Genomic DNA, 15540 nt, shown 5'->3' on the forward strand with positions numbered 1-15540 from the left:
TTCAGCTCGCGCAGTTTTTGCAACTCTGCACTGCGCGTCAACGCGGACTTACACTTTTTGTCTTCTTCACTCGCTCAATATGCGTGTTCGCGAACGCGATAACGACTTTTTGTAAAGATTACCTGCAGAAGAATATGCACACATTTCAGCCATAAAATGCCAGTCAAAGCACTCATCCAGGAGGTGCCAACATGTTGGAATTCAACTTATTACATGCTTGGTCGTCTGTTTGAGCAGTATATACCACTCAATGCTTATGTCATGCGAAGATTAGGGGATCCTACTGTGAGAGGCATGACCGTTGAGATTGGTCATTGGGACCTCGTTAAATGCCTGACAGAGATGCTACTTCCTTTTGAGGTCTTCACATGTGAAGTCAGCAGGGAGGACTGTACTATGGGCCAAGCTATCCCATTCTTGCACATGCTAGAGCAACAGCTGAAGGAGGTGTCTGAAACGTACGCAGGTGTGGATGACAAACAAGACGCACATTATTTGGCAGAATCCTTAGCTGTTCGCTTATCTGAAAATACAAGGATTCAAAATTACATTGCGTCACATCCACATTACATTACTGCCACAATTTTGGATCCACGGTACAAAGTATTTCTGAACAGTAAGGCAGTAATTCCTTTTTCAGAAGTGGATGTTGCCAAGTACAAAACTTTGATCGCTGAGCAAGCCATTGACTTTGAAAATGAATGGCTGGTAATTAGAGACCCCCCACCCCAGCCCAGAACAAGTACTCCAGGGCAGATTCCAGAGAAAAGTTCTACTTCAGAACCTGAGGACAGTGCGTTTGCCTCCCAGCAGTCACCGACACCAACACTACCAAGAACATCAATAGCAAGAACAGGATCATCCACACTACAATCGGCAACTGATTGGTTTCTACGGCAGCAGTATTGTAAGTCCAGTGCTGATGCAAAGGCAAAAGAGGCTGAGCACATCGGAACACCCCTGAGCATTGAGCGGATGGTCCAGGCATATCTGGATGACCCAGCAGAGGTCTTCATGGATGGAAATCCATTGGTGTATTGGTATGGGAAAAGAAGCCAATGGAGAGTGCTCAGCAGGCTGGCGATAAATTATCTGGTTTCCCCTGTCGCAAGTGTCTCTTCTGAGCGTGTTTTCAGTGCTGCTGGTGCCATTGTAACGGTGAAAAGGACCCGTCTCTCTCCCAAAAGTGTGGAGAGGTTAAGCATGATCAAAATGAATCAGCACTTTATACCACCGGTCTACAAAATACGTAAATCACAGCAGGAAGAGGAGAGCAACTTTGATGACATAAGTAGGGGGTTACATGACCTACTTCTGTCCGAACCACCAGAGTTTGAGGACGAGCTCCTCTTCCCTGACAACTAGGCTTTCAAATTGTTACTTTCTACCTTCCTTTATTTGGGTGTGTATCTGTCTTTTTCTGCTTCAAATCAAATCACAACAAATGAATCAATCACCCCCATCTTCTCTTTTTATTTCCCTATTGGAGTTGCACCTCTGTGCATTTTACTGCCCACTCCTCAGAGTCCTGCTCCATCTTCCTGACTCGCCCTAAATACATTTCCCTCAAGCCAGACATTGGATGGAGAATAGTACAGGAAACATTGTTGCCTCTAACAGTCCCTCCAGAAGAAGTGGAACGTGACTATAGGTATCCTCCTTTTGTTTCCGAGCCGAAACTCGTCCCTGTCAGAAATAGGCTACCGCCTCGGCAGGCATAAAAGGTCAATAATGTCAGAACAGAAGGTACTTGGCAGAGAAAGACAAGAGACTCTTCGAAGAAACTTGCTGACATGTCACATTTCTGCAAACTCAATTCAATTGACCAATGACCGCTACCCTGGACGCGGCCCATCTCACAGCACTGACCATGATGATGTGAACCAACTTCAACTGCAACAAAGAAGTGCCACAGATGAGTAAGAAAACCGAAACAGCGACTAACAATCAAAATGAATGTGGAGTAATAATGAGGCCACTTGCTCGGTAAAAAAACACACACCTGTCAGAAAGAACTAGACATCTGACAGCCAAAGAGAAGAGCAAGACAGGTAATGTACTAATGTTGGCAATGCATGCGTTGTATGCAGACTCAGAGTGATTGCTGTTTTTTGTGTTGATGTTGATGAGGTTGTGCATGAAGTCGAACTGTACTAGTAATTAATCTACCAACCAAAAGTGACTCAAGTGACAGTCAATATTTCCCTTCTTGTTGTTTAATAACCAAATTGCACTCCTACTACTGCAGGCCAATATCCGTTGCAATATTTAATATGGAATGTGGACTTAGTCGGAGTCGTACTCGGTATACTACAGACTGAGTTGGAGTTGGCCAACAGGTACAACAAAACCATGATGATGAGTCATGACCATACTATCTTCGCACTTTCGAAGTCAGTCAGTTGAATCGGAGATGATTGATGGAATAACTCTGGGCATTTCAAATCAAGTGGCATAAAATGGTAAATAAGTCAACAACTACAGCAGACCTACATGTCCGTGTAGTGGTGGAGTTGAGTAGTGCAGTGGTATGACTGACAGCGGTGCATTGATTTGATTTATTCACTTAATTTTGAAAATGCTAGTTTGCTGTATATGTTCTTTGTCTGGCTCTGTCAAACTTTCATCTAAATGGAGGTTTGGTCACGGTCCGGTGCCGTGGCGTGGCATGCTCTGTCCTGTTGTTGGTGTAGCTGAAATAATCCTGTAAACAGAGTAGACAGACATGATGTATCTATCCATGCCGCCTCAGTCTAAAAGTGTTCTCTTCTCTATCTGACTCTTGTTGCACTCCACTGTAATTGATGCATTTCTTTTATTCATTGATTTCTGAGTATCCCATTTGTTTTTCCATTCAAACTTACAGGCCAGCTTCTACCCTGTGCTATACTTGGAAAAACAACACACACTTACCTTCCCAATGAATCTACATATGCCAGGCAGTCAGTGGCGACACCCAAAATTGATGGACGGAGCATCCATGGAAGGGACTGAGGACCAAGAGGAATGCCGAGATGCAACTTCCCATTTGACCAAGATAACAATCATAACACTGTTACAGTATCAACTTTCGTCATCTTTTAAATATTTTGATTAATTTTTTGTCTTCAATCATTAATGCCGTGTGTTGTTGTTATTATTAATTATGTTTTCTCTCTGCTTATAATTCATTCCTACAGCTATTTTTAAATTACCTTTGCTATTTTTAAAAGTAAGCCCGGTACAACAGAAAAAAACACAAACTGTTGTCGTACTTTAATATTCGGGACCGCGTAGGGGACAGGGCCCTACCCCTGTCTATCTTGGTATTAGCGAACCGCAAATAGTAAATGCGGCATGTACGAGTGCTTTATATATCGTTCTAGCTATGAATGCACTGTGTACACGTTATTCAGCTTCACTACGCGGGTTCCATTTTGGAAGCAGTGGCCATCTTGTCATTGCCCTCACATAGGCTATGATGGAGTTAATACGGGCCTCACAGTACATGGGCTTTCCCTCTGACTTCTCTGTGACCTGGGCAGCTGGCTCTGCTGCCCCGGGTCAAACCGATCTCACGAGCTCCCCTTCCTCCGTCCACCTGTGATTAGCATCAGGGTTTTACCCGTCATAAAGCCCTTTCATTCTATACAATCCCCCGGCTAATCTCTTCCACACCTGCTTGTTCCTGCTTTATGACTTGTTTCCCAAAACAGGAGATGCTCATGTTTATTGGGGGGTCTCTTTACATCAAACGTGGGATCTGAACCTTACTGTGTAAATCATTGTGAGCTGGCCGAACTGGAATGTGGGATGGTCATCATGACTCTGCCTTTTCTTTGTAATGTACACTTGTATATTGCCGTATCATAAAACCTAGGAATGTATGCTTGAGGCAAGGAAAAACGTATTTAAGATGAAGTCCGTTCCTATGATTTTCAGCAGTCTCCTGAGAACATACACGCTGTTGTACTTCTAGGATACCTGTCATTGGTCTGCAGCCAATAAACGAATCTTTGACTTCACCCAGAAGACTCTGTGTTTCTGTAGGTCCGGAACAGGGAGAACCCAGAAGTCATAGGGTGTGTGCCCCTGCACCGCTGGGACTAAAATACCCAGTACTTCAGTTTGACGCCCAACTCGGGACGATTTCAGCGGTACCAGTCCAAGCCAGAGGTTCGTGAGGAGCTTCGTGTGGAAATTCTGGAGGAAGGCCGCCACTTCATCGACCCCTGCATGTCGACGTGGTCCGAAAGTCTTTTCTGCGAGGTTCTCCGCGTCCCGACGGCTACGAAGGACTGCTGCCCTGATTAATCGACCTGTTTTGGACCCTTGACGAGTTTGAGAGAGCGAAACAATCGAGAGAGTCTTCTGGTGACGCCATCGATCAGCAATATTCAGTTAAGTATAAGTGGAGCGTCTCCCATTTGTTTTGGTATCCTTCGGGATCATTTGAATTGGTACTTTGGAGTTTGCAAACGCCAAAACCAGAGGACTCGTGTATTCACGAGAATATCGTATTCGATAATCCTTTGACGTTTGGATCTAGACTAGTGAGCAAAGATGCCTGGCTCTGGACTATTTGGTAGATTATTCTGTTTGGGTTGTGGAAAAGATTTCCAGCTAGAGGAATCATGTCCGGTTCCTCCGGTTGGAACTCCAACTTATGAGCTCTATGTGAAACATGGCGTAGGCCCCATTGCATATAACGAAGTGTGGATCCACTACACCAGGAAAGATGGTGTTTTAAAATGGCCCCAAAATGGTAGTTTTGATACTGATATTTTAGATAATCTGGAAATTAAATTATTTAAGAAGAAAGCCCGGCCGGCGATGTTTGACTCTTTCCGCTTATGGCGAAAGGAAGCCAAACAGAAGGAAATCAAGTTAGCGAAAAAGAATAAAAGGGAGAGAGGTATGTCAGTAATGCAAGCAGCTGTACAATTTAAAGACAATGAAGAGGAGCAAATGAATGAGCAATTGCACAGGCAGCGTAAGTTAGGGATTGACAAATGTTACCCAGCTTTGCCACATTCTAAGCAGAATGAGTCAGAAGAAAAGGAGAAAGATCCCCTGATGTCACATTTGTTGAGTTCGCCACCCCCGTATGCTCAAACTGCCACGGCGCCTCCACAGCTTGTAAATATGCCGCCTCCAGTGCATGTACTGCAAGCCTTGCCGCAACCGCCAGTTGCTTTGCAGCCAGTTTCTATTCCTGTAGCGCAGCCCTCTCAAGCACCTCCAGTTGTGCTTCCAACTGCCCCCGCACTTCTTGCGACTTTGCCTAGTCCAGTAACTGCCTCCCCTAATACTCTTCCTTCCACCACTCCAGTACCTGTCTCTACATCCTCTTTTCTTCCCTCTGTTTTTCCCCCTGTTCTCGCCTCAGCTTCTCCTTCAGCGCGACAGCGCTTAGCTAATGTGGTTACTACATTAATGTCTCCTCTCTTTGGGTCATCTGGTGCGACTCCTGGTTTACAGCGTAAGCAGTTGCGCAGCCAATTGCCTAACCCCGATGAGAAAAAGGTAATAGATCACATGGCGCGTAGATGGATCGTTTTTCCTTCACTGTATGATGTGGAATCAGTTGTTAACACTTTCCATCAATGGGATGCCCCGAAACAGAGATATGTGTTTGAGAAAATGTGCGAAATTCTCTGTGAAGAATTGGAGGATAGTGGTAGAAATCCGAACCCGCAGGAGTTGTGTAGAGTGAGGTTTGATTTTGGAACTGGTATAATTGTGGACCGCGAAGTAGATAAAGCAGTTGCGGTTGTATTGTTCTTAAGGAATGACGATTGCCAACAGTCATTGTTTGAACAAGAGGTCCTTGTGGGGAAAAAGGCAAAAGCGCGACAATACCCCATGAGAGAAGTTCCCCCGGTATGGAAGGAAGCAGTTGCGGCTGATGCCGCTCGAGGTATTGCTGCTGCTCCAGCACATTTCCAGCGTGTTTGGGTGCATGTTCCATGGAAGCGCTCTGAGGTGTTAGCACTTAAGCAGTCCTTGCCTGATCCCCGTAAAAACCCAGCAGGTTATTATAAAGAGTTGTCACAGACGGCAGGGTCATGCATTATGAATCTGGCCGACATAGACATGTTGTTTGGTAATGTTGTTCCACAGCCTCTATGGGGATCAATTCGTAATGTAGATCACAATGCAGAACTAGGGGATACATGGACTAACATTGTTGCTGCTGATGCTAGACAAACTGGTGGTGCGAAACCAGAACCTTTAGTAGCTGAATTGCCTGGTAGAATCATCACGTATATGAAGACAATAATGCCGGCGATGCGCGTAAATTGGGATAAGTTATCTGCATGCAAGCAGAAGAAAGATGAGACAGTGTCAGACTTCTTTACTAGGTTTGAAGAAACGTTTATTGACCACAGTGGGCAAGATATGAGTACTGAGGGTGGCCAACGGCTGTTTGTGGATAAGTTTGTGCAGAATTTACTTCCTGACCTGTGTAAAAAGTTAAAAGATTCAGAAAGTTCTTGGGCTGTTTCTTCTTCAGCGCAAATACTGGCTACTGCACAGTATTATGAAAATAGAGATAAAGACGAGAAAGATAGAACGGAGAAGAAAACGAAGGAACTAAAGACAAAGGTCCTTTTACAGCAGGCCTATCCGCCACGTGGAGGTGGTAATAATTATAGGCAACCCCAAGGTGTCTATCACCAACCCCAACAGTTTCAGGCAAACCAGCAAATGAACGGGTATTACCAACCACGTGTCCCTGTAGGTCCCAACCAATGTTCATATTGTAAAGAGGAAGGTCATTATAAATATAGTTGCCCTAAATTAATGCAGCGGAACGGTAATGCGTATGGCGCAAGAGGTAGGGGTGGTCAGCAAGCTCCTAGAGGCCGAGGGCGTGGAAGTGTTCCCCAGAACGCGCGTCCTCTGCCGCCTCAAAGTACCATCAATAGCTTTGATCAGCAAGCTAACGCGACTAGTAATACGGCCCAGTATTATAATAATGATTATTATGCAGAGGACGGTGATGCGGAAAGTAATGATTACTAGGATAGCCATAGACAGAGAGTGGGAGTTGTTTCAGTACCAGTGGATCAGAGTGGACCGTATGTTGAGGTGACTACAGCAAATGTAACGGAGCCTTTTCTGCTAGACACTGGTGCTGCAAAGAGTTCAATCATGCATTCAAAACTCCCTGGCGCACCTTTGTCTGGCGATATAAATGTTTCAGTAGGTTTTTCTGGCGCCCCGGTTAGGAACCCGATTTCCAGTCCCATGTCACTTTCCGTTGGACCTTGCGAGCTGAAAGCGCCCCTGATCCTGACAACAGGTTGTGGTGAGAATTTGCTGGGATTAGATTTGTTGAAAAGATTGCACGCTACACTGTATTGTTCTCCTTCAGGAGTACAACTTACATTAGGCAAGAAAGTGATTTCCCCAATGTACTTGTCTAAAACCACGATGCCACCTGAATTGTCATCCCTTCCGGATGCCCTTTGGGCTACTGGTCCCAATGATGTGGGCCTCTTGGAGATACCGCCATATGTGGTGACTCTAAAGGCTAATGTCAGACTGCCACGTATTCCCCAGTACAAGATCTCTAATGAAGGGCAGAAAGCATTGTTAGACATTGTCAGCGACTTGATTAATAAGGGTGTGATCGAGGAAACAAGAGGCAACGTTTGCAATAGTCCGATTTTACCTGTCTTAAAACGAACGGACCCTTCACAGCCACCTGTTTACAGATTTGTGATTGATCTTAGAGAAGTTAATAAGATTGTTGTGCCACAGTTTCCGGTTGTCCCCGATATAACTGCCTTGTTAATGATGATTCCAGCCTCTGCTGCATGGTTTTCAGTGATCGATTTAAAGAATGCTTTCTTTAGTATCCCAATTGCAGAAGAGAGCAGAGATATTTTTGGTTTTAGTCTAGGAGGCCGAAGCTTCCGCTTCAAACGCGCTCCCCAGGGCTACTGTGAGAGTCCATCCATATATAGTCAGGCTCTGAAAGCGCAGCTTGATGCACTTGTTTTACCTAGTGGCGCTATCCTGATTCAATATGTGGACGATTTACTGATCGCTGCGGATACTGAAAAGATCTGTAAAGAAGCCACATTGTCACTGTTGCGCCATTTATCCGCTTTCCATCACAAGGTGTCTCTCTCTAAGCTGCAATATTGTCGACAAGAAGTGACCTACTTAGGTCATCTCTTATCGAAGGAGGGAAGGAAACTGACCCCAGAAAGAATTCAAGCTATTGCACAGTTAAGTGTGCCGAAAACACAGAGAGAAGTGCGTGCTTTCTTGGGCATCACTTCATACTGTAGGCATTGGATCCCTAGTTTTTCCTTATTGGCAAAACCTTTGTTAGCCTTAACATGCAAAGACACACCGAATCCTATCCCATGGTCTGAAGAGTGCCAGAAAAGTTTTGTGGAATTGCGTAATGCATTATGTTCAGCACCTGTGTTGGGTACTCCCGACTACAGTAAGCCTTTTACATTGTATGTTCACGAGAAAGATGGATGTGCGTTGTCAGTGTTAACACAGCCTTTTGGCGACAGACCGCGCCCATGCGCATATTTTTCATTTACCTTGGACCCTGTAGCGAGGGCATTGCCAAGCTGTCTGAGAGCGACAGCTGCTGCAGCGATGTCTATCCGACAATCTGCTGGTTTGGTAATGGACAACACATTGATTGTCATGGTTCCACACGCTGTAGACACATTATTAAATAGAACTAAGACACAACACTTGACCAGTGCACGATTATCGGGCTACGAACTTACACTGTTAGCTAATCACATACACATAAAGAGATGCAATACGCTGAATCCAGCTACATTGTTGCCAATTCCGGCAGACTCAGATGAGATTGAGCAACATGATTGTCTGTTCAGAACAGAAGAAGAGACGAAAGGGAGAGTAGATCTGAAAGATACTCCCCTGACTGAGTGTGATGGCACTTTATGGGTAGATGGTTCATGTTTTAAACTCCCTAATGGTGACACGACTGCTGCATATGCTATCACGACTTTGCACACGGTCGTGGAAACTGCACGAGTGCCACATAATTCGGCCCAAGCAGCAGAATTAATCGCCCTCACGAGAGCATGTGTGTTGTCTGAAGGAATGAGAGTGAATATATACACAGATAGCCAGTACGCCTTTGGCGTGGCTCATAATTTTGGGCGACTGTGGAAGGAGCGTGGGTTCCTGACGTCGCATGGAGCTAAAATTCAGAATGGCAAGTTGGTGAATGATCTCCTTGAGTCACTGACCCTACCGTTGCAAGTTGCAATCATGAAATGCAGTGCGCACAGGAAAGTCACAGATGATGTTGGACGTGGGAATGCGTTTGCTGATGAGACCGCGAGAGAAACTGCACAGAATGTGAAGACTAGAATGTATGTTGCAGGCCCCGCAAGATGGGTTAATGATGTGGGAATGTGTGAGAACACAATAGAGAGTGTGAAGTCGCTTCAAGCTGAAGCCACAGAGGAGGAGTTAAGCAAGTGGAGAGAAAGTATGGGTAAGTTGGATGAGAATGGTTGTTGGATTGATCTGACAGAACATAGGCGATGGTTGTTGCCTGATGCATATGTGCTTCCAGTGGTTACTATGGCACATGGAATGGCACATATCAGTACGAAAGGTATATGCAAGTTGTTGGCTCCAGTATGGCAGAATGCTGGGATTCCCAAGTGTGCAGAGAACGTGGTCAAGAATTGCATAGTATGCTTGAAGTACAACCCTGGTAGGGGAACCCCAACTCCGGCTGGTCACTTTGCACCCCCATCATGTCCATTTGAAGTTTTGCAGCTGGACTTTATTCACATGGAAAGATGCAACAACCTGAAATATGTAATGGTGGTTGTTTGTGCTTTCTCAAAATGGATTGAGGCTTATCCTCTGAAAGATAACACTGCCCTATCCACAGCCAAAGCCCTTGTGAAGGAGTTTTTCCCTAGGTTTGGGATGCCAAGAATGGTGTGGTGTGATAACGGAAGTGAGTTTGTGGGTAAAGTGATGAAGAATGTATGTGAAGGGCTAGGGATAAAGCAGAAGTTCCACGCTGCAAATCCCCCCCAATCAGCTGGATTAGTAGAACGCTACAATGGAGCCTTAAAGCTCAAACTGGCTAAAATCCAGGCAAGCACCGGTCTTAAATGGCCTGACGCTCTACCTCTAGCACTCCTGTCCACCAGAATGACCATACACTCACGAGTGGGACTTAGCCCTTATGAGGTCGTCTTTGGCCGCCCGGCTAATGTATGGGGCGTGCCAAGACCGGCGAAATTTAGCGAAATAGAGCATCCAGTACTGCTCGATTACCTGTATGATTTGACTGTTAAACTGCGTGTTTTGCACCAACAGGTACATGATACCCTTCCCCAAGCCTCTGAACCTCCTGGACACCCTATCAACCCTGGCTCGTGGGTCCTGGTCCGAAATTTCCAGCGCAAGAGCAACGACGAGCCTCGCTGGATCGGCCCTCATCTTGTTCTTCTTTCGACAAGATCAGCAGTGCGAGTGAAAGGGAAGAAGCACTGGATTCATGGTACTCACTGCAAAGTAGTCCCCTTGCCTCTGCCATATGACCAGTGGGTCAAGGAGGGTATCGCTGACTCAGAGACAGACATTGTACCTCGTTTTGTAACATTCAGTGACGCACGCTTAAGAGGCACAGTTTCAGACCAAGAGAGTGACAATATTCTGCAGGAAGCTGTGCCACCATCGAGTCGACTGGACACCACTGAGCCTGAACTTTTGTTTCAAGACCAAACAGCACCTGGCCGTCTCCGCTATAATTTGAGACCTAGGCCCATGGACAAATAAAGATTTCCTCATTATTTCCCTTTTGACATTTTTGCTCTCCCATCTGAAGGACTTTCTTGATTTTTGTTTTTCGAACCACCATCCGGGTTCTGCCGCAGGGTCGCGGTGCCAAGACTTTGGGGTACAGGCCGAAGACGCTAGGTCAACGGTTCTGGTTGGTCTAGGGCGTTTCCCTGGACTGACAGGCGTACTCCTTAGCAGAAGAAACTCATCCACCGCGAGCGGCCCGAGTAGAGGATGGAGTTTTTTAAGATGGAGAGACCGATTGAGGAAATGAACTTTAACGCAAGGATGTGTAGAATTGTAAAAAGTAAATGTTTTGTCTTTTTGTGCCTTTTTACACTGTGTAGCATAATAATGTTTATTGTAGGATTTGTGTTTTTCTCCGCTCAAAAGCCCATCGCACCCACTGAACAGCCTATATCTCCTTCTACTGCCTCCTCTCACTCTTTTCACCCTTTGCCTGAGCACGAACAGACCAGACGATCAGAGTTCGTAAATAACTCGTTTATCCAGCTCTTGCACCAGCACCAACTGGTAATGAATACGACCAATTGCTGGGTGTGTGGGTTAATGCCCCATACCATTAACAAGGGTATTCCCTACCTGGTGCTGCCGTACAGTTACAATGGATCGTCATGGGCATTCCAAACCATGTTTCTCTATGCTCTAGATACATACTCCCCTCGCCAACCGCGTTCCATCAGACCTATCACCAATAATAAGGCTTTGATGAAAGGAGTTGCCGATATGAGTAGGGATATCAATGCGTACTCATCTATTCCCAAAGAAGAGTTGAGACCTTATGTAGGATGGAACGCGACGGGGTATAGTATTAGTCTGGGTGAAAGACAGCGGAAAATCTCATCTCCAATCTGGGTCGTACCCCACATGGGTCGGTTCTGCTTACAGGGTAATGGTCAAAATCCTAGAGCTCAACTGGGAAGGAGTGACTGTACTGAAACGTACACCTTCCCGTCGCAGTTTTCCCCTGCGTTTTTGGCTGCTAAGGGCACATATTTCATCTGTCATGACCGAGCATATACGTGGCTGCCCCCTGATTTCTCGGGCACATGTTATATTGCGAATCTGCTACCGCCTACATTTACTGCTGCCTCTGACTATCACAAGACCAGAGTTGTGAGAGGTGTGATTAGTAAGGAGGACACTGCCGGTCAGGAAGCAGGAGACTTCTTCTTGGGTTTCCTGCCGTTTTGGGGACCTATGGTCAATAGTAGGAACCTGAGACAGCTGACTCGGGTGGTTGAATCCACTGTCAATGTAACGGCTGGTGCCCTTAGTAATCTGACAGCTGAGCTCCAAGCGGATCGCCTTATGACTTTGCAGAACCGCATGGTTCTAGACGTTATTCTTGCAGACCGCGGTGGGGTATGCAAGGTCATCCAATCCAGTTGCTGCATTTTCATACCAGATAATGCTCCAACAGTGTATCAAGCCATCTCCAAACTCCATAAAATATCTGAAGCCATACACGTGGATAAGGGAGATTGGTCACTGGTGGGGTTGTTCTGGGAATTGCTATCTGCCTGGGGTTGGAAAGTTCTAATGGTCATTGGAATGATCTTAGCCATTCTTTTCCTGTTCTGTCTGTGTATACAGTGTGCTCCCGCGATATGTGGTCTCTGTACTACCTTATGTGTAAGGAAACCTGTATCGAGGGACGAACTAAGTAATAGGATGATGCTACAGCAACATCTCCATGACTTCGTGAACATTGACCTAGACTCGGATTAAGATGAGTATAGTGATTGCCTATGTAAGGGCAAAAGGAGGGTCTGTCGTACTTTAATATTCGGGACCGCGTAGGGGACAGGGCCCTACCCCTGTCTATCTTGGTATTAGCGAACCGCAAATAGTAAATGCGGCATGTACGAGTGCTTTATATATCGTTCTAGCTATGAATGCACTGTATACACGTTATTCAGCTTCACTACGCGGGTTCCATTTTGGAAGCAGTGGCCATCTTGTCATTGCCCTCACATAGGCTATGATGGAGTTAATACGGGCCTCACAGTACATGGGCTTTCCCTCTGACTTCTCTGTGACCTGGGCAGCTGGCTCTGCTGCCCCGGGTCAAACCAGTCTCACGAGCTCCCCTTCCTCCGTCCACCTGTGATTAGCATCAGGGTTTGACCCGTCATAAAGCCCTTTCATTCTATACAATCCCCCGGCTAATCTCTTCCACACCTGCTTGTTCCTGCTTTATGACTTGTTTCCCAAAACAGGAGATGCTCATGTTTATTGGGGGGTCTCTTTACATCAAACGTGGGATCTGAACCTTACTGTGTAAATCATTGTGGGCTGGCCGAACTGGAATGTGGGATGGTCATCATGACTCTGCCTTTTCTTTGTAATGTACACTTGTATATTGCCGTATCATAAAACCTAGGAATGTATGCTTGAGGCAAGGAAAAACGTATTTAAGATGAAGTCCGTTCCTATGATTTTCAGCAGTCTCCTGAGAACATACACGCTGTTGTACTTCTAGGATACCTGTCATTGGTCTGCAGCCAATAAACGAATCTTTGACTTCACCCAGAAGACTCTGTGTTTCTGTAGGTCCGGAACAGGGAGAACCCAGAAGTCATAGGGTGTGTGCCCCTGCACCGCTGGGACTAAAATACCCAGTACTTCACTGTATGTAATCTGTGTCTCTCTCTCTATGAGGGCAGACAGGCAAGGCAAAGTGCCTAATATTAATATATACTGATGCCCTGCACTGTCTAATTGTCTAGTAATAGTTAGTAAGTTTTACTTATCATTAACCATCAAGTTATCATCATCATCACGCATGCATTTCCTTTTTCACCCTTAACACATTTATGGATATGGTAGTCTACAAAGATTGTGTTTTCTTTTGTTGTTTGTCCATGCGTACTGTTTTTCTTTGTCAAACCTTTCCCCAAACCCCCCTTCCCAACCATTCATCAAACCCTAACCCTCTTTCCCTGGGCTGTGTGATTTATTGAGGTGTGACTACATTAATGTACACCAATAATTGATTAAACACTTGCTGGGACGGACGTGGCGAAAGCAACACTAATTCAATCTCAAGTCAGGTGGAGGATCTTTTTCTGCTTGCCCACCCATGATGATATGTATATTTGCAAATTAACAAAGGAACGTAATCCATCATCATTAATTGCCGGCATCGATTGTCATCCTTCCTATTACACACATCACTAAAGTTTACACTTGTGTCTAGTATAGGCCTAGTTGAGTGACTTGAAAACAACTACAGTTTGTAACTTGTTGTACTAGGCTATCCCCTCCACCATTATGTTTTATTTACTTCGCTCTACTACTCCTCCCAGTGTCTCTCTCAGGCGACTGATTGTCTCATTTTCTTTTTTTGTATATGCTACTACCAGTGTCTACTACTTCTACCACCACAACCATGGCATCTGATTCTGCATTCTCTTTGGAAACCCAACCTGCATCAACGTCAACATCATGCAGCCATCGCTGTGCCTAACTTAAACATCAATCAAAGGTAAGAAAAGAAAAGATGTTTGGGGGAGTTATATTAATGGACTAGGACACCTGACCCACCCCTCTCCCTAACCCCAACCAATGTCCAAAATGAAAAAGTCCAATTGTCCATAACCCCAAAGCCCGATTCCCACCTACCAAAAGAACATACAAAAAAGGGGCAATTGAACAGGGTCTTCTTTACTAGCGGCGGGCTCTTCTCTCCAGGACCTTCAGACCCTTCTTCACCTCCTCTAGCTCCTCCTCCAGCCGCGCATCCAGAGGAGCATACGGCACGCATACGCCCTGCAGTTGCATCCACAGGGGGCAGCAGTAGCGCTGGATGTTGTTTCTGGTGGGCGGTGATGAGTGGCTGCCTGACCGAGGTGCCGAACAACTGGAGGTGCCTGGCTGGGGCCTGGGGCATTGGAGGAGGCTGCAGCTGCTGCCGCCTCCTCCTCCTCCTCCGCCAGAGCCACCAGCCATCTGTACTCGGCACAGATGGCCTCCAGCTTCCGGCGCCGGGCCAGAACTGCCAACTCCTCCTCGTTGCTTTTGAAGGAGCTATATCAAGAAAGAAAAAAATTATATTTTACCAATACTCTTAGCAAAACAGTAACACAAAATTAATTCAACACATAGTAGATGTAGCGCTACCAATCACAGTACATAACATTTGTGGTATGTATCTGTCCTCCCACTTCCTCAGCCTCTAACATTTGTGGGAGTTTTTCAGGCATTATACTAGCACTATGGCAAAGTACACCAGTCTTCTTTTTCTCTTTAGTTTAGCGAAATGACATAACCTTGTTGTAGCCGACACATGCCGGCTCAGTCAGCTTGCGCCGAAGTCGAACATACTCGAGTCTGACTCATGATGACGCAGACTCACGTTAGTTTTATTTAGTATTTACTACTGTCTGCAGGTGGCGAAGCTTGTAATTTTCTGTTACGGGTGGCACTGGACATAGTCTCTATGTTACATCAAGGGCAATTGCTCAATTTCACTTTAACCCTGCCCTGACTACTACAAAAAGGCAGATTATATATCTGATCTAATGGTCATTGCTTATATATGGGACAACATTAGGTACTTTATTTTGATTGATTGTGTAACCAACAGATAGGCCACCCCCAATAGCAGGCTGGCTGACAATAAAATTAACATAGGTAGGTAGGGAGTGGTCCTCTGAGTCGTATGAAGGCGCTGATAACTACATACATCATACACAATATATATATATGATGTGC

Source organism: Triturus cristatus, chromosome 11 (assembly GCF_964204655.1).
Source record: "Triturus cristatus chromosome 11, aTriCri1.1, whole genome shotgun sequence".
Taxonomy (NCBI): domain Eukaryota; kingdom Metazoa; phylum Chordata; class Amphibia; order Caudata; family Salamandridae; genus Triturus; species Triturus cristatus.